Raw genomic sequence first — 25,288 nt, 5'->3', positions numbered from 1 at the left:
TTGTGCATTCAGGCACACATCTCCTCTTTCTTTTGGGCGCATGGTCTTTTTCTGCCATAAAAGTGAAGTTTCAAGAAGATTGGACTGTTTTGGAGGTGGAGCTTTCAGAGCCCGGATAGCTCAGTCGGTAGAGCATCAGACTTTTAATCTGAGGGTCCAGGGTTCAAGTCCCTGTTCGGGCGGTAGCTTTGTCCTTGTTGTTGAGCTGCGGATAAGGTAATCTTTATGCCCATCTGCCGGAGTGCTCACAGGCCTAGAGAGAGGAAATGTCCTAAGGGATGCAAAATTCCCCCTTTCAAGGCTCTGTGAATCTAGCCCAGAAATAAAGGTGGCTGCAGGTGTTTGCCTGAACAACTGATTCCCAACAAGCCTGGTCTACGCCAGCTTTCCTGGACTCCAGTTCAGGCTTGTTATCCACAAAGCTTTCAACAACGGGCCCAAAGCTTTCCACCTTGGCTTTTTTTTCCCCAACAGTGCAGCCGTCGGACCATATGCATTCAGTGGCCTTTGAGAACTGCTGTGGGAGAAAGCCATTTGACATCTAGGCCCAAAACTTGACATTCTCCTTAGTCCTTTCAAATGCAAACAATGCCAGCTTAGGCGTCTTCTCTGTCACATTAGCATGCCAAGTCCCAGAATGCTCAGCGGCCCACTGGATGACACTTTTGTGTCTCACCTCAATGTCAATACCTCCTCCAAGGATGGGCAGAAATTTGCAGACACTGATTTAGTTAGCTTTGCGCAGTGGCAGTATCATAGCCAATGAGGTCCACCTGAGGCGTGATTATTGCTAATTGAAAACTAATCCCAATACCCCGCTGTGATGACTTGAAATACAGTCAGCACTGGCAATTTTTGAGAGTCTCTCAGGAGACTGAGCAATATGTTTGAAACAGCAGAAAAGCAATGGCTTCTAAGATGCAGACTGAGATGTGTTAGAGTTGAGGAAGCGGGTCATGGGGCCGGGGACACTATAGAGATCTTTTGTGTCATCACGCAGCCTGCTGAGTAGAACAATATGTGATTGCCACGTCATGCTCGTTCCCCCCCACTTGCCTTTAATCCAGAGTGGACTCTACCTCATTAAATTTTTCCTTGCTTTTTCTCTGCTAGACCTGGCATCATGAGGCTAAAGGTGAACTTTCTTTATTTGTAACCCAGTCAATTAGGAAGAATACTGGAAGCGTGTTGGTCCAGGGTTAAGGAACCAGTTTGGCCGGTGTGTTTTTTGCAAGGCCCTTGTTTTCAGTGAAAGAGCATTGACCTATAAGTTACACTAAGCCAGAAACTTTCAGCGTTCTCCATCTCTACCAGACTGGACCCTATCTGCATGGTTGCAAGCTGTCCTAAAAAATGGAATGGGAGAGGACGATTGGCCAGCCGGAGTGAGCCAAATACTTGTGCATTCAGGCACACATCTCCTCTTTCTTTTGGCCGAATGGTCTTTTTCTGCCATAAAAGTGAAGTTTCAAGCAGATTGGACTGTTTTGGAGGTTTCAGAGCCCGGATAGCTCAGTCGGTAGAGCATCAGACTTTTAATCTGAGGGTCCAAGGTTCAAGTCCCTGTTCGGGCGGTAGCTTTGTCCTTGTTGTTGAGCTGCGGATAAGGTAATCTTTATGCCCATCTGCCGGAGTGCTCACTGGCCTAGAGAGAGGAAATGTCCTAAGGGATGCAAAATTCCCCCTTTCAAGGCTCTGTGAATCTAGCCCAGAAATAAAGGTGGCTGCAGGTGTTTGCCTGAACAACTGATTCCCAACAAGCCTGGTCTACGCCAGCTTTCCTGGACTCCAGTTCAGGCTTGTTATCCACAAAGCTTTCAACGACGGGCCCAAAGCTTTCCACCTTGGCTTTTTTTTCCCCAACAGTGCAGCCGTCGGACCATATGCATTCAGTGGCCTTTGAGAACTGCTGTGGGAGAAAGCCATTTGACATCTAGGCCCAAAACTTGACATTCTCCTTAGTCCTTTCAAATGCAAACAATGTCAGCTTAGGCGTCTTCTCTGTCACATTAGCATGCCAAGTCCCAGAATGCTCAGCGGCCCACTGGATGACACTTTTGTGTCTCACCTCAATGTCAATACCTCCTCCAAGGATGGGCAGAAATTGGCAGACACTGATTTGGTTAGCTTTGCGCAGTGGCAGTATCATAGCCAATGAGGTCCACCTGAGGCGTGATTATTGCTAATTGAAAACTAATCCCAATACCCCGCTGTGATGACTTGAAATACAGTCAGCACTGGCAATTTTTGAGAGTCTCTCAGGAGACTGAGCAATATGTTTGAAACAGCAGAAAAGCAATGGCTTCTAAGATGCAGACTGAGATGTGTTAGAGTTGAGGAAGCGGGTCACGGGGCCGGGGACACTATAGAGATCTTTTGTGTCATCACGCAGCCTGCTGAGTAGAACAATATGTGATTGCCACGTCATGCTCGTTCCCCCCCACTTGCCTTTAATCCAGAGTGGACTCTACCTCATTCAATTTTTCCTTGCTTTTTCTCTGCTAGACCTGGCATCATGAGGCTAAAGGTGAACTTTCTTTATCTGTAACCCAGTCAATTAGGAAGAATACTGGAAGCGTGTTGGTCCAGGGTTAAGGAACCAGTTTGGCCGGTGTGTTTTTTGCAAGGCCCTTGTTTCCAGTGAAAGAGCATTGACCTATAAGTTACACTAAGCCAGAAACTTTCAGCGTTCTCCATCTCTACCAGACTGGACCCTATCTGCATGGTTGCAAGCTGTCCTAAAAAATGGAATGGGAGAGGACGATTGGCCAGCCGGAGTGAGCCAAATACTTGTGCATTCAGGCACACATCTCCTCTTTCTTTTGGGCGCATGGTCTTTTTCTGCCATAAAAGTGAAGTTTCAAGCAGATTGGACTGTTTTGGAGGTGGAGCTTTCAGAGCCCGGATAGCTCAGTCGGTAGAGCATCAGACTTTTAATCTGAGGGTCCAGGGTTCAAGTCCCTGTTCGGGCGGTAGCTTTGTCCTTGTTGTTGAGCTGCGGATAAGGTAATCTTTATGCCCATCTGCCGGAGTGCTCACTGGCCTAGAGAGAGGAAATGTCCTAAGGGATGCAAAATTCCCCCTTTCAAGGCTCTGTGAATCTAGCCCAGAAATAAAGGTGGCTGCAGGTGTTTGCCTGAACAACTGATTCCCAACAAGCCTGGTCTACGCCAGCTTTCCTGGACTCCAGTTCAGGCTTGTTATCCACAAAGCTTTCAACGACGGGCCCAAAGCTTTCCACCTTGGCTTTTTTTTCCCCAACAGTGCAGCCGTCGGACCATATGCATTCAGTGGCCTTTGAGAACTGCTGTGGGAGAAAGCCATTTGACATTTGACATCTAGGCCCCAAAACTTGACATTCTCCTTAGTCCTTTCAAATGCAAACAATGCCAGCTTAGGCGTCTTCTCTGTCACATTAGCATGCCAAGTCCCAGAATGCTCAGCGGCCCACTGGATGACACTTTTGTGTCTCACCTCAATGTCAATACCTCCTCCAAGGATGGGCAGAAATTGGCAGACACTGATTTGGTTAGCTTTGCGCAGTGGCAGTATCATAGCCAATGAGGTCCACCTGAGGCGTGATTATTGCTAATTGAAAACTAATCCCAATACCCCGCTGTGATGACTTGAAATACAGTCAGCACTGGCAATTTTTGAGAGTCTCTCAGGAGACTGAGCAATATGTTTGAAACAGCAGAAAAGCAATGGCTTCTAAGATGCAGACTGAGATGTGTTAGAGTTGAGGAAGCGGGTCACGGGGCCGGGGACACTATAGAGATCTTTTGTGTCATCACGCAGCCTGCTGAGTAGAACAATATGTGATTGCCACGTCATGCTCGTTCCCCCCCACTTGCCTTTAATCCAGAGTGGACTCTACCTCATTCAATTTTTCCTTGCTTTTTCTCTGCTAGACCTGGCATCATGAGGCTAAAGGTGAACTTTCTTTATTTGTAACCCAGTCAATTAGGAAGAATACTGGAAGCGTGTTGGTCCAGGGTTAAGGAACCAGTTTGGCCGGTGTGTTTTTTGCAAGGCCCTTGTTTCCAGTGAAAGAGCATTGACCTATAAGTTACACTAAGCCAGAAACTTTCAGCGTTCTCCATCTCTACCAGACTGGACCCTATCTGCATGGTTGCAAGCTGTCCTAAAAAATGGAATGGGAGAGGACGATTGGCCAGCCGGAGTGAGCCAAATACTTGTGCATTCAGGCACACATCTCCTCTTTCTTTTGGGCGCATGGTCTTTTTCTGCCATAAAAGTGAAGTTTCAAGCAGATTGGACTGTTTTGGAGGTGGAGCTTTCAGAGCCCGGATAGCTCAGTCGGTAGAGCATCAGACTTTTAATCTGAGGTTCAAGTCCCTGTTCGGGCGGTAGCTTTGTCCTTGTTGTTGAGCTGCGGATAAGGTAATCTTTATGCCCATCTGCCGGAGTGCTCACTGGCCTAGAGAGAGGAAATGTCCTAAGGGATGCAAAATTCCCCCTTTCAAGGCTCTGTGAATCTAGCCCAGAAATAAAGGTGGCTGCAGGTGTTTGCCTGAACAACTGATTCCCAACAAGCCTGGTCTACGCCAGCTTTCCTGGACTCCAGTTCAGGCTTGTTATCCACAAAGCTTTCAACGACGGGCCCAAAGCTTTCCACCTTGGCTTTTTTTTCCCCAACAGTGCAGCCGTCGGACCATATGCATTCAGTGGCCTTTGAGAACTGCTGTGGGAGAAAGCCATTTGACATTTGACATCTAGGCCCCAAAACTTGACATTCTCCTTAGTCCTTTCAAATGCAAACAATGCCAGCTTAGGCGTCTTCTCTGTCACATTAGCATGCCAAGTCCCAGAATGCTCAGCGGCCCACTGGATGACACTTTTGTGTCTCACCTCAATGTCAATACCTCCTCCAAGGATGGGCAGAAATTGGCAGACACTGATTTGGTTAGCTTTGCGCAGTGGCAGTATCATAGCCAATGAGGTCCACCTGAGGCGTGATTATTGCTAATTGAAAACTAATCCCAATACCCCGCTGTGATGACTTGAAATACAGTCAGCACTGGCAATTTTTGAGAGTCTCTCAGGAGACTGAGCAATATGTTTGAAACAGCAGAAAAGCAATGGCTTCTAAGATGCAGACTGAGATGTGTTAGAGTTGAGGAAGCGGGTCACGGGGCCGGGGACACTATAGAGATCTTTTGTGTCATCACGCAGCCTGCTGAGTAGAACAATATGTGATTGCCACGTCATGCTCGTTCCCCCCCACTTGCCTTTAATCCAGAGTGGACTCTACCTCATTAAATTTTTCCTTGCTTTTTCTCTGCTAGACCTGGCATCATGAGGCTAAAGGTGAACTTTCTTTATTTGTAACCCAGTCAATTAGGAAGAATACTGGAAGCGTGTTGGTCCAGGGTTAAGGAACCAGTTTGGCCGGTGTGTTTTTTGCAAGGCCCTTGTTTCCAGTGAAAGAGCATTGACCTATAAGTTACACTAAGCCAGAAACTTTCAGCGTTCTCCATCTCTACCAGACTGGACCCTATCTGCATGGTTGCAAGCTGTCCTAAAAAATGGAATGGGAGAGGACGATTGGCCAGCCGGAGTGAGCCAAATACTTGTGCATTCAGGCACACATCTCCTCTTTCTTTTGGCCGAATGGTCTTTTTCTGCCATAAAAGTGAAGTTTCAAGCAGATTGGACTGTTTTGGAGGTTTCAGAGCCCGGATAGCTCAGTCGGTAGAGCATCAGACTTTTAATCTGAGGGTCCAGGGTTCAAGTCCCTGTTCGGGCGGTAGCTTTGTCCTTGTTGTTGAGCTGCGGATAAGGTAATCTTTATGCCCATCTGCCGGAGTGCTCACAGGCCTAGAGAGAGGAAATGTCCTAAGGGATGCAAAATTCCCCCTTTCAAGGCTCTGTGAATCTAGCCCAGAAATAAAGGTGGCTGCAGGTGTTTGCCTGAACAACTGATTCCCAACAAGCCTGGTCTACGCCAGCTTTCCTGGACTCCAGTTCAGGCTTGTTATCCACAAAGCTTTCAACGACGGGCCCAAAGCTTTCCACCTTGGCTTTTTTTTCCCCAACAGTGCAGCCGTCGGACCATATGCATTCAGTGGCCTTTGAGAACTGCTGTGGGAGAAAGCCATTTGACATCTAGGCCCAAAACTTGACATTCTCCTTAGTCCTTTCAAATGCAAACAATGTCAGCTTAGGCGTCTTCTCTGTCACATTAGCATGCCAAGTCCCAGAATGCTCAGCGGCCCACTGGATGACACTTTTGTGTCTCACCTCAATGTCAATACCTCCTCCAAGGATGGGCAGAAATTGGCAGACACTGATTTGGTTAGCTTTGCGCAGTGGCAGTATCATAGCCAATGAGGTCCACCTGAGGCGTGATTATTGCTAATTGAAAACTAATCCCAATACCCCGCTGTGATGACTTGAAATACAGTCAGCACTGGCAATTTTTGAGAGTCTCTCAGGAGACTGAGCAATATGTTTGAAACAGCAGAAAAGCAATGCCTTCTAAGATGCAGACTGAGATGTGTTAGAGTTGAGGAAGCGGGTCACGGGGCCGGGGACACTATAGAGATCTTTTGTGTCATCACGCAGCCTGCTGAGTAGAACAATATGTGATTGCCACGTCATGCTCGTTCCCCCCCACTTGCCTTTAATCCAGAGTGGACTCTACCTCATTCAATTTTTCCTTGCTTTTTCTCTGCTAGACCTGGCATCATGAGGCTAAAGGTGAACTTTCTTTATCTGTAACCCAGTCAATTAGGAAGAATACTGGAAGCGTGTTGGTCCAGGGTTAAGGAACCAGTTTGGCCGGTGTGTTTTTTGCAAGGCCCTTGTTTCCAGTGAAAGAGCATTGACCTATAAGTTACACTAAGCCAGAAACTTTCAGCGTTCTCCATCTCTACCAGACTGGACCCTATCTGCATGGTTGCAAGCTGTCCTAAAAAATGGAATGGGAGAGGACGATTGGCCAGCCGGAGTGAGCCAAATACTTGTGCATTCAGGCACACATCTCCTCTTTCTTTTGGGCGCATGGTCTTTTTCTGCCATAAAAGTGAAGTTTCAAGCAGATTGGACTGTTTTGGAGGTGGAGCTTTCAGAGCCCGGATAGCTCAGTCGGTAGAGCATCAGACTTTTAATCTGAGGGTCCAGGGTTCAAGTCCCTGTTCGGGCGGTAGCTTTGTCCTTGTTGTTGAGCTGCGGATAAGGTAATCTTTATGCCCATCTGCCGGAGTGCTCACTGGCCTAGAGAGAGGAAATGTCCTAAGGGATGCAAAATTCCCCCTTTCAAGGCTCTGTGAATCTAGCCCAGAAATAAAGGTGGCTGCAGGTGTTTGCCTGAACAACTGATTCCCAACAAGCCTGGTCTACGCCAGCTTTCCTGGACTCCAGTTCAGGCTTGTTATCCACAAAGCTTTCAACGACGGGCCCAAAGCTTTCCACCTTGGCTTTTTTTTCCCCAACAGTGCAGCCGTCGGACCATATGCATTCAGTGGCCTTTGAGAACTGCTGTGGGAGAAAGCCATTTGACATTTGACATCTAGGCCCCAAAACTTGACATTCTCCTTAGTCCTTTCAAATGCAAACAATGCCAGCTTAGGCGTCTTCTCTGTCACATTAGCATGCCAAGTCCCAGAATGCTCAGCGGCCCACTGGATGACACTTTTGTGTCTCACCTCAATGTCAATACCTCCTCCAAGGATGGGCAGAAATTGGCAGACACTGATTTGGTTAGCTTTGCGCAGTGGCAGTATCATAGCCAATGAGGTCCACCTGAGGCGTGATTATTGCTAATTGAAAACTAATCCCAATACCCCGCTGTGATGACTTGAAATACAGTCAGCACTGGCAATTTTTGAGAGTCTCTCAGGAGACTGAGCAATATGTTTGAAACAGCAGAAAAGCAATGGCTTCTAAGATGCAGACTGAGATGTGTTAGAGTTGAGGAAGCGGGTCACGGGGCCGGGGACACTATAGAGATCTTTTGTGTCATCACGCAGCCTGCTGAGTAGAACAATATGTGATTGCCACGTCATGCTCGTTCCCCCCCACTTGCCTTTAATCCAGAGTGGACTCTACCTCATTCAATTTTTCCTTGCTTTTTCTCTGCTAGACCTGGCATCATGAGGCTAAAGGTGAACTTTCTTTATTTGTAACCCAGTCAATTAGGAAGAATACTGGAAGCGTGTTGGTCCAGGGTTAAGGAACCAGTTTGGCCGGTGTGTTTTTTGCAAGGCCCTTGTTTCCAGTGAAAGAGCATTGACCTATAAGTTACACTAAGCCAGAAACTTTCAGCGTTCTCCATCTCTACCAGACTGGACCCTATCTGCATGGTTGCAAGCTGTCCTAAAAAATGGAATGGGAGAGGACGATTGGCCAGCCGGAGTGAGCCAAATACTTGTGCATTCAGGCACACATCTCCTCTTTCTTTTGGGCGCATGGTCTTTTTCTGCCATAAAAGTGAAGTTTCAAGCAGATTGGACTGTTTTGGAGGTGGAGCTTTCAGAGCCCGGATAGCTCAGTCGGTAGAGCATCAGACTTTTAATCTGAGGTTCAAGTCCCTGTTCGGGCGGTAGCTTTGTCCTTGTTGTTGAGCTGCGGATAAGGTAATCTTTATGCCCATCTGCCGGAGTGCTCACTGGCCTAGAGAGAGGAAATGTCCTAAGGGATGCAAAATTCCCCCTTTCAAGGCTCTGTGAATCTAGCCCAGAAATAAAGGTGGCTGCAGGTGTTTGCCTGAACAACTGATTCCCAACAAGCCTGGTCTACGCCAGCTTTCCTGGACTCCAGTTCAGGCTTGTTATCCACAAAGCTTTCAACGACGGGCCCAAAGCTTTCCACCTTGGCTTTTTTTTCCCCAACAGTGCAGCCGTCGGACCATATGCATTCAGTGGCCTTTGAGAACTGCTGTGGGAGAAAGCCATTTGACATTTGACATCTAGGCCCCAAAACTTGACATTCTCCTTAGTCCTTTCAAATGCAAACAATGCCAGCTTAGGCGTCTTCTCTGTCACATTAGCATGCCAAGTCCCAGAATGCTCAGCGGCCCACTGGATGACACTTTTGTGTCTCACCTCAATGTCAATACCTCCTCCAAGGATGGGCAGAAATTGGCAGACACTGATTTGGTTAGCTTTGCGCAGTGGCAGTATCATAGCCAATGAGGTCCACCTGAGGCGTGATTATTGCTAATTGAAAACTAATCCCAATACCCCGCTGTGATGACTTGAAATACAGTCAGCACTGGCAATTTTTGAGAGTCTCTCAGGAGACTGAGCAATATGTTTGAAACAGCAGAAAAGCAATGGCTTCTAAGATGCAGACTGAGATGTGTTAGAGTTGAGGAAGCGGGTCACGGGGCCGGGGACACTATAGAGATCTTTTGTGTCATCACGCAGCCTGCTGAGTAGAACAATATGTGATTGCCACGTCATGCTCGTTCCCCCCCACTTGCCTTTAATCCAGAGTGGACTCTACCTCATTAAATTTTTCCTTGCTTTTTCTCTGCTAGACCTGGCATCATGAGGCTAAAGGTGAACTTTCTTTATTTGTAACCCAGTCAATTAGGAAGAATACTGGAAGCGTGTTGGTCCAGGGTTAAGGAACCAGTTTGGCCGGTGTGTTTTTTGCAAGGCCCTTGTTTCCAGTGAAAGAGCATTGACCTATAAGTTACACTAAGCCAGAAACTTTCAGCGTTCTCCATCTCTACCAGACTGGACCCTATCTGCATGGTTGCAAGCTGTCCTAAAAAATGGAATGGGAGAGGACGATTGGCCAGCCGGAGTGAGCCAAATACTTGTGCATTCAGGCACACATCTCCTCTTTCTTTTGGCCGAATGGTCTTTTTCTGCCATAAAAGTGAAGTTTCAAGCAGATTGGACTGTTTCAGAGGTTTCAGAGCCCGGATGGCTCAGTCGGTAGAGCATCAGACTTTTAATCTGAGGGTCCAGGGTTCAAGTCCCTGTTCGGGCGGTAGCTTTGTCCTTGTTGTTGAGCTGCGGATAAGGTAATCTTTATGCCCATCTGCCGGAGTGCTCACTGGCCTAGAGAGAGGAAATGTCCTAAGGGATGCAAAATTCCCCCTTTCAAGGCTCTGTGAATCTAGCCCAGAAATAAAGGTGGCTGCAGGTGTTTGCCTGAACAACTGATTCCCAACAAGCCTGGTCTACGCCAGCTTTCCTGGACTCCAGTTCAGGCTTGTTATCCACAAAGCTTTCAACGACGGGCCCAAAGCTTTCCACCTTGGCTTTTTTTTTTCCCCAACAGTGCAGCCGTCGGACCATATGCATTCAGTGGCCTTTGAGAACTGCTGTGGAAGAAAGCCATTTGACATTTGACATCTAGGCCCCAAAACTTGACATTCTCCTTAGTCCTTTCAAATGCAAACAATGCCAGCTTAGGCGTCTTCTCTGTCACATTAGCATGCCAAGTCCCAGAATGCTCAGCGGCCCACTGGATGACACTTTTGTGTCTCACCTCAATGTCAATACCTCCTCCAAGGATGGGCAGAAATTGGCAGACACTGATTTGGTTAGCTTTGCGCAGTGGCAGTATCATAGCCAATGAGGTCCACCTGAGGCGTGATTATTGCTAATTGAAAACTAATCCCAATACCCCGCTGTGATGACTTGAAATACAGTCAGCACTGGCAATTTTTGAGAGTCTCTCAGGAGACTGAGCAATATGTTTGAAACAGCAGAAAAGCAATGGCTTCTAAGATGCAGACTGAGATGTGTTAGAGTTGAGGAAGCGGGTCACGGGGCCGGAGACACTATAGAGATCTTTTGTGTCATCACGCAGCCTGCTGAGTAGAGCAATATGTGATTGCCACGTCATGCTCGTTCCCCCCCACTTGCCTTTAATCCAGAGTGGACTCTACCTCATTAAATTTTTCCTTGCTTTTTCTCTGCTAGACCTGGCATCATGAGGCTAAAGGTGAACTTTCTTTATTTGTAACCCAGTCAATTAGGAAGAATACTGGAAGCGTGTTGGTCCAGGGTTAAGGAACCAGTTTGGCCGTTGTGTTTTTTGCAAGGCCCTTGTTTCCAGTGAAAGAGCATTGACCTATAAGTTACACTAAGCCAGAAACTTTCAGCGTTCTCCATTTCTACCAGACTGGACCCTATCTGCATGGTTGCAAGCTGTCCTAAAAAATGGAATGGGAGAGGACGATTGGCCAGCCGGAGTGAGCCAAATACTTGTGCATTCAGGCACACATCTCCTCTTTCTTTTGGCCGAATGGTCTTTTTCTGCCATAAAAGTGAAGTTTCAAGCAGATTGGACTGTTTTGGAGGTTTCAGAGCCCGGATAGCTCAGTCGGTAGAGCATCAGACTTTTAATCTGAGGGTCCAGGGTTCAAGTCCCTGTTCGGGCGGTAGCTTTGTCCTTGTTGTTGAGTTGCGGATAAGGTTATCTTTATGCCCATCTGCCGGAGTGCTCACTGGCCTAGAGAGAGGAAATGTCCTAAGGGATGCAAAATTCCCCCTTTCAAGGCTCTGTGAATCTAGCCCAGAAATAAAGGTGGCTGCAGGTGTTTGCCTGAACAACTGATTCCCAACAAGCCTGGTCTATGCCAGCTTTCCTGGACTCCAGTTCAGGCTTGTTATCCACAAAGCTTTCAACGACGGGCCCAAAGCTTTCCACCTTGGCTTTTTTTTCCCCAACAGTGCAGCCGTCGGACCATATGCATTCAGTGGCCTTTGAGAACTGCTGTGGGAGAAAGCCATTTGACATCTAGGCCCCAAAACTTGACATTCTCCTTAGTCCTTTCAAATGCAAACAATGCCAGCTTAGGCGTCTTCTCTGTCACATTAGCATGCCAAGTCCCAGAATGCTCAGCGGCCCACTGGATGACACTTTTGTGTCTCACCTCAATGTCAATACCTCCTCCAAGGATGGGCAGAAATTGGCAGACACTGATTTGGTTAGCTTTGCGCAGTGGCAGTATCATAGCCAATGAGGTCCACCTGAGGCGTGATTATTGCTAATTGAAAACTAATCCCAATACCCCGCTGTGATGACTTGAAATACAGTCAGCACTGGCAATTTTTGAGAGTCTCTCAGGAGACTGAGCAATATGTTTGAAACAGCAGAAAAGCAATGGCTTCTAAGATGCAGACTGAGATGTGTTAGAGTTGAGGAAGCGGGTCACGGGGCCGGGGACACTATAGAGATCTTTTGTGTCATCACACAGCCTGCTGAGTAGAACAATATGTGATTGCCACGTCATGCTCGTTCCCCCCCACTTGCCTTTAATCCAGAGTGGACTCTACCTCATTAAATTTTTCCTTGCTTTTTCTCTGCTAGACCTGGCATCATGAGGCTAAAGGTGAACTTTCTTTATTTGTAACCCAGTCAATTAGGAAGAATACTGGAAGCGTGTTGGTCCAGGGTTAAGGAACCAGTTTGGCCGGTGTGTTTTTTGCAAGGCCCTTGTTTCCAGTGAAAGAGCATTGACCTATAAGTTACACTAAGCCAGAAACTTTCAGCGTTCTCCATCTCTACCAGACTGGACCCTATCTGCATGGTTGCAAGCTGTCCTAAAAAATGGAATGGGAGAGGACGATTGGCCAGCCGGAGTGAGCCAAATACTTGTGCATTCAGGCACACATCTCCTCTTTCTTTTGGCCGAATGGTCTTTTTCTGCCATAAAAGTGAAGTTTCAAGCAGATTGGACTGTTTTGGAGGTTTCAGAGCCCGGATAGCTCAGTCGTTAGAGCATCAGACTTTTAATCTGAGGGTCCAGGGTTCAAGTCCCTGTTCGGGCGGTAGCTTTGTCCTTGTTGTTGAGCTGCGGATAAGGTAATCTTTATGCCCATCTGCCGGAGTGCTCACTGGCCTAGAGAGAGGAAATGTCCTAAGGGATGCAAAATTCCCCCTTTCAAGGCTCTGTGAATCTAGCCCAGAAATAAAGGTGGCTGCAGGTGTTTGCCTGAACAACTGATTCCCAACAAGCCTGGTCTACGCCAGCTTTCCTGGACTCCAGTTCAGGCTTGTTATCCACAAAGCTTTCAACGACGGGCCCAAAGCTTTCCACCTTGGCTTTTTTTTCCCCAACAGTGCAGCCGTCGGACCATATGCATTCAGTGGCCTTTGAGAACTGCTGTGGGAGAAAGCCATTTGACATCTAGGCACCAAAACTTGACATTCTCCTTAGTCCTTTCAAATGCAAACAATGCCAGCTTAGGCGTCTTCTCTGTCACATTAGCATGCCAAGTCCCAGAATGCTCAGCGGCCCACTGGATGACACTTTTGTGTCTCACCTCAATGTCAATACCTCCTCCAAGGATGGGCAAAAATTGGCAGACACTGATTTGGTTAGCTTTGCGCAGTGACAGTATCATAGCCAATGAGGTCCACCTGAGGCGTGATTATTGCTAATTGAAAACTAATCCCAATACCCCGCTGTGATGACTTGAAATACAGTCAGCACTGGCAATTTTTGAGAGTCTCTCAGGAGACTGAGCAGTATGTTTGAAACACCAGAAAAGCAATGGCTTCTGAGAAGCAGACTGAGATGTGTTGGAGTTGAGGAAGCGGGTCACGGGGCCGGGGACACTATAGAGATCTTTTGTGTCATCACGCAGCCTGCTGAGTAGAACAATATGTGATTGCCACGTCATGCTCGTTTCCCCCCCCACTTGCCTTTAATCCAGAGTGGACTCTACCTCATTAAATTTTTCCTTGCTTTTTCTCTGCTAGACCTGGCATCATGAGGCTAAAGGTGAACTTTCTTTATCTGTAACCCAGTTAATTAGGAAGAATACTGGAAGCGTGTTGGTCCAGGGTTAAGGAACCAGTTTGGCCGGTGTGTTTTTTGCAAGGCCCTTGTTTCCAGTGAAAGAGCATTGACCTATAAGTTACACTAAGCCAGAAACTTTCAGCGTTCTCCATCTCTACCAGACTGGACCTTATCTGCATGGTTGCAAGCTGTCCTAAAAAATGGAATGGGAGAGGACGATTGGCCAGCCGGAGTGAGCCAAATACTTGTGCATTCAGGCACACATCTCATCTTTCTTTTGGCCGAATGGTCTTTTTCTGCCATAAAAGTGAAGTTTCAAGCAGATTGGACTGTTTTGGAGGTGCAGCTTTCAGAGCCCGGATAGCTCAGTCGGTAGAGCATCAGACTTTTAATCTGAGGGTCCAAGGTTCAAGTCCCTGTTCGGGCGGTAGCTTTGTCCTTGTTGTTGAGCTGCGGATAAGGTAATCTTTATGCCCATCTGCCGGAGTGCTCACTGGCCTAGAGAGAGGAAATGTCCTAAGGGATGCAAAATTCCCCCTTTCAAGGCTCTGTGAATCTAGCCCAGAAATAAAGGTGGCTGCAGGTGTTTGCCTGAACAACTGATTCCCAACAAGCCTGGTCTACGCCAGCTTTCCTGGACTCCAGTTCAGGCTTGTTATCCACAAAGCTTTCAACGACGGGCCCAAAGCTTTCCACCTTGGCTTTTTTTTCCCCAACAGTGCAGCCGTCGGACCATATGCATTCAGTGGCCTTTGAGAACTGCTGTGGGAGAAAGCCATTTGACATCTAGGCCCCAAAACTTGACATTCTCCTTAGTCCTTTCAAATGCAAACAATGCCAGCTTAGGCGTCTTCTCTGTCACATTAGCATGCCAAGTCCCAGAATGCTCAGCGGCCCACTGGATGACACTTTTGTGTCTCACCTCAATGTCAATACCTCCTCCAAGGATGGGCAGAAATTGGCAGACACTGATTTGGTTAGCTTTGCGCAGTGGCAGTATCATAGCCAATGAGGTCCACCTGAGGCGTGATTATTGCTAATTGAAAACTAATCCCAATACCCCGCTGTGATGACTTGAAATACAGTCAGCACTGGCAATTTTTGAGAGTCTCTCAGGAGACTGAGCAATATGTTTGAAACAGCAGAAAAGCAATGGCTTCTAAGATGCAGACTGAGATGTGTTAGAGTTGAGGAAGCGGGTCACGGGGCCGGGGACACTATAGAGATCTTTTGTGTCATCACGCAGCCTGCTGAGTAGAACAATATGTGATTGCCACGTCATGCTCGTTCCCCCCCACTTGCCTTTAATCCAGAGTGGACTCTACCTCATTCAATTTTTCCTTGCTTTTTCTCTGCTAGACCTGGCATCATGAGGCTAAAGGTGAACTTTCTTTATTTGTAACCCAGTCAATTAGGAAGAATACTGGAAGTGTGTTGGTCCAGGGTTAAGGAACCAGTTTGGCCGGTGTGTTTTTTGCAAGGCCCTTGTTTCCAGTGAAAGAGCATTGACCTATAAGTTACACTAAGCCAGAAACTTTCAGCGTTCTCCATCTCTACCAGACTGGACCCTATCTGCATGGTTGCAAGCTGTCCTAAAAAATGGAATGGGAGAGGACGATTGGCCAGCCGGAGTGAGCCAAATACTTGTGCATTCAGGCACACATCTCCTCTTTCTTTTGGGCGCATGGTCTTTTTCTGCCATAAAAGTGAAGTTTCAAGCAGATTGGACTGTTTTGGAGGTGGAGCTTTCAGAGCCCGGATAGCTCAGTCGGTAGAGCATCAGACTTTTAATTTGAGGGTCCAGGGTTCAAGTCCCTGTTTGGGCGGTAGCTTTGTCCTTGTTGTTGAGCTGCGGATAAGGTAATCTTTATGCCCATCTGCCGGAGTGCTCACTGGCCTAGAGAGAGGAAATGTCCTAAGGGATGCAAAATTCCCCCTTTCAAGGCTCTGTGAATCTAGCCCAGAAATAAAGTTGGCTGCAGGTGTTTGCCTGAACAACTGATTCCCAACAAGCCTGGTCTACGCCAGCTTTCCTGGACTCCAGTTCAGGCTTGTTATCCACAAAGCTTTCAACGACGGGCCCAAAGCTTTCCACCTTGGCTTTTTTTTCCCCAACAGTGCAGCCGTCGGACCATATGCATTCAGTGGCCTTTGAGAACTGCTGTGGGAGAAAGCCATTTGACATTTGACATCTAGGCCCCAAAACTTGACATTCTCCTTAGTCCTTTCAAATGCAAACAATGCCAGCTTAGGCGTCTTCTCTGTCACATTAGCATGCCAAGTCCCAGAATGCTCAGCGGCCCACTGGATGACACTTTTGTGTCTCACCTCAATGTCAATACCTCCTCCAAGGATGGGCAGAAATTGGCAGACACTGATTTGGTTAGCTTTGCGCAGTGGCAGTATCATAGCCAATGAGGTCCACCTGAGGCGTGATTATTGCTAATTGAAAACTAATCCCAATACCCCGCTGTGATGACTTGAAATACAGTCAGCACTGGCAATTTTTGAGAGTCTCTCAGGAGACTGAGCAATATGTTTGAAACAGCAGAAAAGCAATGGCTTCTAAGATGCAGACTGAGATGTGTTAGAGTTGAGGAAGCGGGTCACGGGGCCGGGGACACTATAGAGATCTTTTGTGTCATCACGCAGCCTGCTGAGTAGAACAATATGTGATTGCCACGTCATGCTCGTTCCCCCCCACTTGCCTTTAATCCAGAGTGGACTCTACCTCATTCAATTTTTCCTTGCTTTTTCTCTGCTAGACCTGGCATCATGAGGCTAAAGGTGAACTTTCTTTATTTGTAACCCAGTCAATTAGGAAGAATACTGGAAGCGTGTTGGTCCAGGGTTAAGGAACCAGTTTGGCCGGTGTGTTTTTTGCAAGGCCCTTGTTTCCAGTGAAAGAGCATTGACCTATAAGTTACACTAAGCCAGAAACTTTCAGCGTTCTCCATCTCTACCAGACTGGACCCTATCTGCATGGTTGCAAGCTGTCCTAAAAAATGGAATGAGAGAGGACGATTGGCCAGCCGGAGTGAGCCAAATACTTGTGCATTCAGGCACACATCTCCTCTTTCTTTTGGCCGAATGGTCTTTTTCTGCCATAAAAGTGAAGTTTCAAGCAGATTGGACTGTTTTGGAGGTGGAGCTTTCAGAGCCCGGATAGCTCAGTCGGTAGAGCATCAGGTTTTTAATCTGATGGTCCAGGGTTCAAGTCCCTGTTCGGGTGGTAGCTTTGTCCTTGTTGTTGAGCTGCGGATAAGGTAATCTTTATGCCCATCTGCCGGAGTGCTCACTGGCCTAGAGAGAGGAAATGTCCTAAGGGATGCAAAATTCCCCCTTTCAAGGCTCTGTGAATCTAGCCCAGAAATAAAGGTGGCTGCAGGTGTTTGCCTGAACAACTGATTCCCAACAAGCCTGGTCTACGCCAGCTTTCCTGGACTCCAGTTCAGGCTTGTTATCCAGAAGGCTTTCAACAACGGGCCCAAAGCTTTCCACCTTGGCTTTTTTTTCCCCAACAGTGCAGCCGTCGGACCATATGCATTCAGTGGCCTTTGAGAACTGCTGTGGGAGAAAGCCATTTGACATCTAGGCCCCAAAACTTGACATTCTCCTTAGTCCTTTCAAATGCAAACAATGCCAGCTTAGGCGTCTTCTCTGTCACATTAGCATGCCAAGTCCCAGAATGCTCAGCGGCCCACTGGATGACACTTTTGTGTCTCACCTCAATGTCAATACCTCCTCCAAGGATGGGCAGAAATTGGCAGACACTGATTTGCTTAGTTTTGCGCAGTGGCAGTATCATAGCCAATGAGGTCCACCTGAGGCGTGATTATTGCTAATTGAAAACTAATCCCAATACCCCGCTGTGATGACTTGAAATACAGTCAGCACTGGCAATTTTTGAGAGTCTCTCAGGAGACTGAACAATATGTTTGAAACAGCAGAAAAGCAATGGCTTCTAAGATGCAGACTGAGATGTGTTAGAGTTGAGGAAGCGGGTCACGGGGCCGGGGACACTATAGAGATCTTTTGTGTCATCACGCAGCCTGCTGAGTAGAACAATATGTGATTGCCACGTCATGCTCGTTCCCCCCCACTTGCCTTTAATCCAGAGTGGACTCTACCTCATTAAATTTTTCCTTGCTTTTTCTCTGCTAGACCCTGCATCATGAGGCTAAAGGTGAACTTTCTTTATTTGTAACCCAGTCAATTAGGAAGAATACTGGAAGCGTGTTGGTCCAGGGTTAAGGAACCAGTTTGGCCGGTGTGTTTTTTGCAAGGCCCTTGTTTCCAGTGAAAGAGCATTGACCTATAAGTTACACTAAGCCAGAAACTTTCAGCGTTCTCCATCTCTACCAGACTGGACCCTATCTGCATGGTTGCAAGCTGTCCTAAAAAATGGAATGGGAGAGGACGATTGGCCAGCCGGAGTGAGCCAAATACTTGTGCATTCAGGCACACATCTCCTCTTTCTTTTGGGCGCATGGTCTTTTTCTGCCATAAAAGTGAAGTTTCAAGCAGATTGGACTGTTTTGGAGGTGCAGCTTTCAGAGCCCGGATAGCTCAGTCGGTAGAGCATCAGACTTTTAATTTGAGGGTCCAGGGTTCAAGTCCCTGTTTGGGCAGTAGCTTTGTCCTTGTTGTTGAGCTGCGGATAAGGTAATCTTTATGCCCATCTGCCGGAGTGCTCACTGGCCTAGAGAGAGGAAATGTCCTAAGGGATGCAAAATTCCCCCTTTCAAGGCTCTGTGAATCTAGCCCAGAAATAAAGGTGGCTGCAGGTGTTTGCCTGAACAACTGATTCCCAACAAGCCTGGTCTACGCCAGCTTTCCTGGACTCCAGTTCAGGCTTGTTATCCACAAAGCTTTCAACGACGGGCCCAAAGCTTTCCACCTTGGCTTTTTTTTCCCCAACAGTGCAGCCGTCGGACCATATGCATTCAGTGGCCTTTGAGAACTGCTGTGGGAGAAAGCCATTTGACATTTGACATCTAGGCCCCAAAACTTGACATTCTCCTTAGTCCTTTCAAATGCAAACAATGCCAGCTTAGGCGTCTTCTCTGTCACATTAGCATGCCAAGTCCCAGAATGCTCAGCGGCCCACTGGATGACACTTTTGTGTCTCACCTCAATGTCAATACCTCCTCCAAGGATGGGCAGAAATTGGCAGACACTGATTTGGTTAGCTTTGCGCAGTGGCAGTATCATAGCCAATGAGGTCCACCTGAGGCGTGATTATTGCTAATTGAAAACTAATCCCAATACCCCGCTGTGATGACTTGAAATACAGTCAGCACTGGCAATTTTTGAGAGTCTCTCAGGAGACTGAGCAATATGTTTGAAACAGCAGAAAAGCAATGGCTTCTAAGATGCAGACTGAGATGTGTTAGAGTTGAGGAAGCGGGTCACGGGGCCGGGGACACTATAGAGATCTTTTGTGTCATCACGCAGCCTGCTGAGTAGAACAATATGTGATTGCCACGTCATGCTCGTTCCCCCCCACTTGCCTTTAATCCAGAGTGGACTCTACCTCATTCAATTTTTCCTTGCTTTTTCTCTGCTAGACCTGGCATCATGAGGCTAAAGGTGAACTTTCTTTATTTGTAACCCAGTCAATTAGGAAGAATACTGGAAGCGTGTTGGTCCAGGGTTAAGGAACCAGTTTGGCCGGTGTGTTTTTTGCAAGGCCCTTGTTTCCAGTGAAAGAGCATTGACCTATAAGTTACACTAAGCCAGAAACTTTCAGCGTTCTCCATCTCTACCAGACTGGACCCTATCTGCATGGTTGCAAGCTGTCCTAAAAAATGGAATGGGAGAGGACGATTGGCCAGCCGGAGTGAGCCAAATACTTGTGCATTCAGGCACACATCTCCTCTTTCTTTTGGCCGAATGGTCTTTTTCTGCCATAAAAGTGAAGTTTCAAGCAGATTGGACTGTTTTGGAGGTGGAGCTTTCAGAGCCCGGATAGCTCAGTCGGTAGAGCATCAGGTTTTTAATCTGATGGTTCAGGGTTCAAGTCCCTGTTCGGGTGGTAGCTTTGTCCTTGTTGTTGAGCTGCGGATAAGGTAATCTTTATGCCCATCTGCCGGAGTGCTCACTGGCCTAGAGAGAGGAAATGTCCTAAGGGATGCAAAATTCCCCCTTTCAAGGCTCTGTGAATCTAGCCCAGAAATAAAGGTGGCTGCAGGTGTTTGCCTGAACAACTGATTCCCAACAAGCCTGGTCTACGCCAGCTTTCCTGGACTCCAGTTCAGGCTTGTTATCCAGAAGGCTTTCAACAACGGGCCCAAAGCTTTCCACCTTGGCTTTTTTTTCCCCAACAGTGCAGCCGTCGGACCATATGCATTCAGTGGCCTTTGAGAACTGCTGTGGGAGAAAGCCATTTGACATCTAGGCCCCAAAACTTGACATTCTCCTTAGTCCTTTCAAATGCAAACAATGCCAGCTTAGGCGTCTTCTCTGTCACATTAGCATGCCAAGTCCCAGAATGCTCAGCGGCCCACTGGATGACACTTTTGTGTCTCACCTCAATGTCAATACCTCCTCCAAGGATGGGCAGAAATTGGCAGACACTGATTTGCTTAGTTTTGCGCAGTGGCAGTATCATAGCCAATGAGGTCCACCTGAGGCGTGATTATTGCTAATTGAAAACTAATCCCAATACCCCGCTGTGATGACTTGAAATACAGTCAGCACTGGCAATTTTTGAGAGTCTCTCAGGAGACTGAGCAATATGTTTGAAACAGCAGAAAAGCAATGGCTTCTAAGATGCAGACTGAGATGTGTTAGAGTTGAGGAAGCGGGTCACGGGGCCGGGGACACTATAGAGATCTTTTGTGTCATCACGCAGCCTGCTGAGTAGAACAATATGTGATTGCCACGTCATGCTCGTTCCCCCCCACTTGCCTTTAATCCAGAGTGGACTCTACCTCATTCAATTTTTCCTTGCTTTTTCTCTGCTAGACCCTGCATCATGAGGCTAAAGGTGAACTTTCTTTATTTGTAACCCAGTCAATTAGGAAGAATACTGGAAGCGTGTTGGTCCAGGGTTAAGGAACCAGTTTGGCCGGTGTGTTTTTTGCAAGGCCCTTGTTTCCAGTGAAAGAGCATTGACCTATAAGTTACACTAAGCCAGAAACTTTCAGCGTTCTCCATCTCTACCAGACTGGACCCTATCTGCATGGTTGCAAGCTGTCCTAAAAAATGGAATGGGAGAGGACGATTGGCCAGCCGGAGTGAGCCAAATACTTGTGCATTCAGGCACACATCTCCTCTTTCTTTTGGCCGAATGGTCTTTTTCTGCCATAAAAGTGAAGTTTCAAGCAGATTGGACTGTTTTGGAGGTGCAGCTTTCAGAGCCCGGATAGCTCAGTCGGTAGAGCATCAGGCTTTTAATCTGAGGGTCCAGGGTTTAAGTCCCTGTTCAGGTGGTAGCTTTGTCCTTGTTGTTGAGCTGCGGATAAGGTAATCTTTATGCCCATCTGCCGGAGTGCTCACTGGCCTAGAGAGAGGAAATGTCCTAAGGGATGCAAAATTCCCCCTTTCAAGGCTCTGTGAATCTAGCCCAGAAATAAAGGTGGCTGCAGGTGTTTGCCTGAACAACTGATTCCCAACAAGCCTGGTCTACGCCAGCTTTCCTGGACTCCAGTTCAGGCTTGTTATCCACAAAGCTTTCAACGACGGGCCCAAAGCTTTCCACCTTGGCTTTTTTTTTTCCCAACAGTGCAGCCGTCGGTCCATATGCATTCAGTGGCCTTTGAGAAATGCTGTGGGAGAAAGCCATTTGACATCTAGGCCCCAAAACTTGACATTCTCCTTAGTCCTTTCAAATGCAAACAATGCCAGCTTAGGCGTCTTCTCTGTCACATTAGCATGCCAAGTCTCAGAATGCTCAGCGGCCCACTGGATGACACTTTTGTGTCTCACCTCAATGTCAATACCTCCTCCAAGGATGGGCAAAAATTGGCAGACACTGATTTGGTTAGCTTTGCGCAGTGACAGTATCATAGCCAATGAGGTCCACCTGAGGCGTGATTATTGCTAATTGAAAACTAATCCCAATACCCCGCTGTGATGACTTGAAATACAGTCAGCACTGGCAATTTTTGAGAGTCTCTCAGGAGACTGAGCAGTATGTTTGAAACAGCAGAAAAGCAATGGCTTCTGAGAAGCAGACTGAGATGTGTTGGAGTTGAGGAAGCGGGTCACGGGGCCGGGGACACTATAGAGATCTTTTGTGTCATCACGCAGCCTGCTGAGTAGAACAATATGTGATTGCCACGTCATGCTCGTTTCCCCCCCCACTTGCCTTTAATCCAGAGTGGACTCTACCTCATTAAATTTTTCCTTGCTTTTTCTCTGCTAGACCTGGCATCATGAGGCTAAAGGTGAACTTTCTTTATCTGTAACCCAGTTAATTAGGAAGAATACTGGAAGCGTGTTGGTCCAGGGTTAAGGAACCAGTTTGGCCGGTGTGTTTTTTGCAAGGCCCTTGTTTCCAGTGAAAGAGCATTGACCTATAAGTTACACTAAGCCAGAAACTTTCAGCGTTCTCCATCTCTACCAGACTGGACCTTATCTGCATGGTTGCAAGCTGTCCTAAAAAATGGAATGGGAGAGGACGATTGGCCAGCCGGAGTGAGCCAAATACTTGTGCATTCAGGCACACATCTCATCTTTCTTTTGGCCGAATGGTCTTTTTCTGCCATAAAAGTGAAGTTTCAAGCAGATTGGACTGTTTTGGAGGTGCAGCTTTCAGAGCCCGGATAGCTCAGTCGGTAGAGCATCAGACTTTTAATCTGAGGGTCCAAGGTTCAAGTCCCTGTTCGGGCGGTAGCTTTGTCCTTGTTGTTGAGCTGCGGATAAGGTAATCTTTATGCCCATCTGCCGGAGTGCTCACTGGCCTAGAGAGAGGAAATGTCCTAAGGGATGCAAAATTCCCCCTTTCAAGGCTCTGTGAATCTAGCCCAGAAATAAAGGTGGCTGCAGGTGTTTGCCTGAACAACTGATTCCCAACAAGCCTGGTCTACGCCAGCTTTCCTGGACTCCAGTTCAGGCTTGTTATCCACAAAGCTTTCAACGACGGGCCCAAAGCTTTCCACCTTGGCTTTTTTTTCCCCAACAGTGCAGCCGTCGGACCATATGCATTCAGTGGCCTTTGAGAACTGCTGTGGGAGAAAGCCATTTGACATCTAGGCCCCAAAACTTGACATTCTCCTTAGTCCTTTCAAATGCAAACAATGCCAGCTTAGGCGTCTTCTCTGTCACATTAGCATGCCAAGTCCCAGAATGCTCAGCGGCCCACTGGATGACACTTTTGTGTCTCACCTCAATGTCAATACCTCCTCCAAGGATGGGCAGAAATTGGCAGACACTGATTTGGTTAGCTTTGCGCAGTGGCAGTATCATAGCCAATGAGGTCCACCTGAGGCGTGATTATTGCTAATTGAAAACTAATCCCAATACCCCGCTGTGATGACTTGAAATACAGTCAGCACTGGCAATTTTTGAGAGTCTCTCAGGAGACTGAGCAATATGTTTGAAACAGCAGAAAAGCAATGGCTTCTAAGATGCAGACTGAGATGTGTTAGAGTTGAGGAAGCGGGTCACGGGGCCGGGGACACTATAGAGATCTTTTGTGTCATCACGCAGCCTGCTGAGTAGAACAATATGTGATTGCCACGTCATGCTCGTTCCCCCCCACTTGCCTTTAATCCAGAGTGGACTCTACCTCATTCAATTTTTCCTTGCTTTTTCTCTGCTAGACCTGGCATCATGAGGCTAAAGGTGAACTTTCTTTATTTGTAACCCAGTCAATTAGGAAGAATACTGGAAGTGTGTTGGTCCAGGGTTAAGGAACCAGTTTGGCCGGTGTGTTTTTTGCAAGGCCCTTGTTTCCAGTGAAAGAGCATTGACCTATAAGTTACACTAAGCCAGAAACTTTCAGCGTTCTCCATCTCTACCAGACTGGACCCTATCTGCATGGTTGCAAGCTGTCCTAAAAAATGGAATGGGAGAGGACGATTGGCCAGCCGGAGTGAGCCAAATACTTGTGCATTCAGGCACACATCTCCTCTTTCTTTTGGGCGCATGGTCTTTTTCTGCCATAAAAGTGAAGTTTCAAGCAGATTGGACTGTTTTGGAGGTGGAGCTTTCAGAGCCCGGATAGCTCAGTCGGTAGAGCATCAGACTTTTAATTTGAGGGTCCAGGGTTCAAGTCCCTGTTTGGGCGGTAGCTTTGTCCTTGTTGTTGAGCTGCGGATAAGGTAATCTTTATGCCCATCTGCCGGAGTGCTCACTGGCCTAGAGAGAGGAAATGTCCTAAGGGATGCAAAATTCCCCCTTTCAAGGCTCTGTGAATCTAGCCCAGAAATAAAGTTGGCTGCAGGTGTTTGCCTGAACAACTGATTCCCAACAAGCCTGGTCTACGCCAGCTTTCCTGGACTCCAGTTCAGGCTTGTTATCCACAAAGCTTTCAACGACGGGCCCAAAGCTTTCCACCTTGGCTTTTTTTTCCCCAACAGTGCAGCCGTCGGACCATATGCATTCAGTGGCCTTTGAGAACTGCTGTGGGAGAAAGCCATTTGACATTTGACATCTAGGCCCCAAAACTTGACATTCTCCTTAGTCCTTTCAAATGCAAACAATGCCAGCTTAGGCGTCTTCTCTGTCACATTAGCATGCCAAGTCCCAGAATGCTCAGCGGCCCACTGGATGACACTTTTGTGTCTCACCTCAATGTCAATACCTCCTCCAAGGATGGGCAGAAATTGGCAGACACTGATTTGGTTAGCTTTGCGCAGTGGCAGTATCATAGCCAATGAGGTCCACCTGAGGCGTGATTATTGCTAATTGAAAACTAATCCCAATACCCCGCTGTGATGACTTGAAATACAGTCAGCACTGGCAATTTTTGAGAGTCTCTCAGGAGACTGAGCAATATGTTTGAAACAGCAGAAAAGCAATGGCTTCTAAGATGCAGACTGAGATGTGTTAGAGTTGAGGAAGCGGGTCACGGGGCCGGGGACACTATAGAGATCTTTTGTGTCATCACGCAGCCTGCTGAGTAGAACAATATGTGATTGCCACGTCATGCTCGTTCCCCCCCACTTGCCTTTAATCCAGAGTGGACTCTACCTCATTCAATTTTTCCTTGCTTTTTCTCTGCTAGACCTGGCATCATGAGGCTAAAGGTGAACTTTCTTTATTTGTAACCCAGTCAATTAGGAAGAATACTGGAAGCGTGTTGGTCCAGGGTTAAGGAACCAGTTTGGCCGGTGTGTTTTTTGCAAGGCCCTTGTTTCCAGTGAAAGAGCATTGACCTATAAGTTACACTAAGCCAGAAACTTTCAGCGTTCTCCATCTCTACCAGACTGGACCCTATCTGCATGGTTGCAAGCTGTCCTAAAAAATGGAATGAGAGAGGACGATTGGCCAGCCGGAGTGAGCCAAATACTTGTGCATTCAGGCACACATCTCCTCTTTCTTTTGGCCGAATGGTCTTTTTCTGCCATAAAAGTGAAGTTTCAAGCAGATTGGACTGTTTTG

At 47.3% G+C, this 25,288-nt stretch overlaps 31 non-coding genes across 31 annotated transcripts; all 31 read left to right on the top strand.

The window, feature by feature from the left end:
• Window positions 1-109: 109 nt before the first annotated feature.
• Window positions 110-182, top strand: TRNAK-UUU (transfer RNA lysine (anticodon UUU)). Its single transcript has one exon. It is a non-coding gene; the product is annotated as a tRNA-Lys (tRNA).
• Window positions 183-733: 551 nt separating this feature from the next.
• LOC149446835 (U4 spliceosomal RNA) lies at window positions 734-874 on the top strand. Its single transcript, XR_016306030.1, has one exon. It is a non-coding gene; the product is annotated as a U4 spliceosomal RNA (small nuclear RNA).
• A 627-nt stretch (window positions 875-1,501) lies between these two features.
• Window positions 1,502-1,574, top strand: TRNAK-UUU (transfer RNA lysine (anticodon UUU)). Its single transcript has one exon. It is a non-coding gene; the product is annotated as a tRNA-Lys (tRNA).
• Window positions 1,575-2,125: 551 nt separating this feature from the next.
• Window positions 2,126-2,266, top strand: LOC149446833 (U4 spliceosomal RNA). Its single transcript, XR_016306019.1, has one exon. It is a non-coding gene; the product is annotated as a U4 spliceosomal RNA (small nuclear RNA).
• A 633-nt stretch (window positions 2,267-2,899) lies between these two features.
• Window positions 2,900-2,972, top strand: TRNAK-UUU (transfer RNA lysine (anticodon UUU)). The gene has a single exon. It is a non-coding gene; the product is annotated as a tRNA-Lys (tRNA).
• A 559-nt stretch (window positions 2,973-3,531) lies between these two features.
• Window positions 3,532-3,672, top strand: LOC149446831 (U4 spliceosomal RNA). The gene has a single exon (XR_016306008.1). It is a non-coding gene; the product is annotated as a U4 spliceosomal RNA (small nuclear RNA).
• Window positions 3,673-4,929: 1,257 nt separating this feature from the next.
• On the top strand, window positions 4,930-5,070 carry LOC149446830 (U4 spliceosomal RNA). Its single transcript, XR_016305997.1, has one exon. It is a non-coding gene; the product is annotated as a U4 spliceosomal RNA (small nuclear RNA).
• A 627-nt stretch (window positions 5,071-5,697) lies between these two features.
• Window positions 5,698-5,770, top strand: TRNAK-UUU (transfer RNA lysine (anticodon UUU)). The gene has a single exon. It is a non-coding gene; the product is annotated as a tRNA-Lys (tRNA).
• A 551-nt stretch (window positions 5,771-6,321) lies between these two features.
• Window positions 6,322-6,462, top strand: LOC149446828 (U4 spliceosomal RNA). Its single transcript, XR_016305986.1, has one exon. It is a non-coding gene; the product is annotated as a U4 spliceosomal RNA (small nuclear RNA).
• Window positions 6,463-7,095: 633 nt separating this feature from the next.
• Window positions 7,096-7,168, top strand: TRNAK-UUU (transfer RNA lysine (anticodon UUU)). The gene has a single exon. It is a non-coding gene; the product is annotated as a tRNA-Lys (tRNA).
• Window positions 7,169-7,727: 559 nt separating this feature from the next.
• Window positions 7,728-7,868, top strand: LOC149446826 (U4 spliceosomal RNA). The gene has a single exon (XR_016305975.1). It is a non-coding gene; the product is annotated as a U4 spliceosomal RNA (small nuclear RNA).
• Window positions 7,869-9,125: 1,257 nt separating this feature from the next.
• LOC149446825 (U4 spliceosomal RNA) lies at window positions 9,126-9,266 on the top strand. Its single transcript, XR_016305964.1, has one exon. It is a non-coding gene; the product is annotated as a U4 spliceosomal RNA (small nuclear RNA).
• Window positions 9,267-9,893: 627 nt separating this feature from the next.
• Window positions 9,894-9,966, top strand: TRNAK-UUU (transfer RNA lysine (anticodon UUU)). The gene has a single exon. It is a non-coding gene; the product is annotated as a tRNA-Lys (tRNA).
• Window positions 9,967-10,527: 561 nt separating this feature from the next.
• Window positions 10,528-10,668, top strand: LOC149446823 (U4 spliceosomal RNA). Its single transcript, XR_016305953.1, has one exon. It is a non-coding gene; the product is annotated as a U4 spliceosomal RNA (small nuclear RNA).
• A 627-nt stretch (window positions 10,669-11,295) lies between these two features.
• TRNAK-UUU (transfer RNA lysine (anticodon UUU)) lies at window positions 11,296-11,368 on the top strand. The gene has a single exon. It is a non-coding gene; the product is annotated as a tRNA-Lys (tRNA).
• A 552-nt stretch (window positions 11,369-11,920) lies between these two features.
• LOC149446821 (U4 spliceosomal RNA) lies at window positions 11,921-12,061 on the top strand. Its single transcript, XR_016305942.1, has one exon. It is a non-coding gene; the product is annotated as a U4 spliceosomal RNA (small nuclear RNA).
• Window positions 12,062-12,688: 627 nt separating this feature from the next.
• Window positions 12,689-12,761, top strand: TRNAK-UUU (transfer RNA lysine (anticodon UUU)). The gene has a single exon. It is a non-coding gene; the product is annotated as a tRNA-Lys (tRNA).
• Window positions 12,762-13,313: 552 nt separating this feature from the next.
• On the top strand, window positions 13,314-13,454 carry LOC149446819 (U4 spliceosomal RNA). The gene has a single exon (XR_016306175.1). It is a non-coding gene; the product is annotated as a U4 spliceosomal RNA (small nuclear RNA).
• A 635-nt stretch (window positions 13,455-14,089) lies between these two features.
• Window positions 14,090-14,162, top strand: TRNAK-UUU (transfer RNA lysine (anticodon UUU)). Its single transcript has one exon. It is a non-coding gene; the product is annotated as a tRNA-Lys (tRNA).
• Window positions 14,163-14,714: 552 nt separating this feature from the next.
• Window positions 14,715-14,855, top strand: LOC149446817 (U4 spliceosomal RNA). The gene has a single exon (XR_016305931.1). It is a non-coding gene; the product is annotated as a U4 spliceosomal RNA (small nuclear RNA).
• Window positions 14,856-15,488: 633 nt separating this feature from the next.
• Window positions 15,489-15,561, top strand: TRNAK-UUU (transfer RNA lysine (anticodon UUU)). The gene has a single exon. It is a non-coding gene; the product is annotated as a tRNA-Lys (tRNA).
• A 559-nt stretch (window positions 15,562-16,120) lies between these two features.
• On the top strand, window positions 16,121-16,261 carry LOC149446815 (U4 spliceosomal RNA). The gene has a single exon (XR_016305920.1). It is a non-coding gene; the product is annotated as a U4 spliceosomal RNA (small nuclear RNA).
• Window positions 16,262-17,519: 1,258 nt separating this feature from the next.
• Window positions 17,520-17,660, top strand: LOC149446814 (U4 spliceosomal RNA). Its single transcript, XR_016306171.1, has one exon. It is a non-coding gene; the product is annotated as a U4 spliceosomal RNA (small nuclear RNA).
• A 633-nt stretch (window positions 17,661-18,293) lies between these two features.
• Window positions 18,294-18,366, top strand: TRNAK-UUU (transfer RNA lysine (anticodon UUU)). The gene has a single exon. It is a non-coding gene; the product is annotated as a tRNA-Lys (tRNA).
• A 559-nt stretch (window positions 18,367-18,925) lies between these two features.
• On the top strand, window positions 18,926-19,066 carry LOC149446812 (U4 spliceosomal RNA). Its single transcript, XR_016305909.1, has one exon. It is a non-coding gene; the product is annotated as a U4 spliceosomal RNA (small nuclear RNA).
• A 1,258-nt stretch (window positions 19,067-20,324) lies between these two features.
• LOC149446811 (U4 spliceosomal RNA) lies at window positions 20,325-20,465 on the top strand. Its single transcript, XR_016306170.1, has one exon. It is a non-coding gene; the product is annotated as a U4 spliceosomal RNA (small nuclear RNA).
• A 1,259-nt stretch (window positions 20,466-21,724) lies between these two features.
• Window positions 21,725-21,865, top strand: LOC149446810 (U4 spliceosomal RNA). Its single transcript, XR_016306173.1, has one exon. It is a non-coding gene; the product is annotated as a U4 spliceosomal RNA (small nuclear RNA).
• Window positions 21,866-22,500: 635 nt separating this feature from the next.
• TRNAK-UUU (transfer RNA lysine (anticodon UUU)) lies at window positions 22,501-22,573 on the top strand. The gene has a single exon. It is a non-coding gene; the product is annotated as a tRNA-Lys (tRNA).
• Window positions 22,574-23,125: 552 nt separating this feature from the next.
• Window positions 23,126-23,266, top strand: LOC149446808 (U4 spliceosomal RNA). The gene has a single exon (XR_016305898.1). It is a non-coding gene; the product is annotated as a U4 spliceosomal RNA (small nuclear RNA).
• A 633-nt stretch (window positions 23,267-23,899) lies between these two features.
• On the top strand, window positions 23,900-23,972 carry TRNAK-UUU (transfer RNA lysine (anticodon UUU)). The gene has a single exon. It is a non-coding gene; the product is annotated as a tRNA-Lys (tRNA).
• A 559-nt stretch (window positions 23,973-24,531) lies between these two features.
• Window positions 24,532-24,672, top strand: LOC149446806 (U4 spliceosomal RNA). Its single transcript, XR_016305887.1, has one exon. It is a non-coding gene; the product is annotated as a U4 spliceosomal RNA (small nuclear RNA).
• The last annotated feature ends 616 nt before the right edge of the window (window positions 24,673-25,288 follow it).

This window comes from Staurois parvus, unplaced genomic scaffold (assembly GCF_062004578.1).
Source record: "Staurois parvus isolate SC_StPar_1 unplaced genomic scaffold, SC_StPar_1.0 ptg000689l, whole genome shotgun sequence".
Classification (NCBI taxonomy): Eukaryota; Metazoa; Chordata; class Amphibia; order Anura; family Ranidae; genus Staurois; species Staurois parvus.
This window is presented reverse-complemented; position numbering and strand designations above follow the sequence as displayed.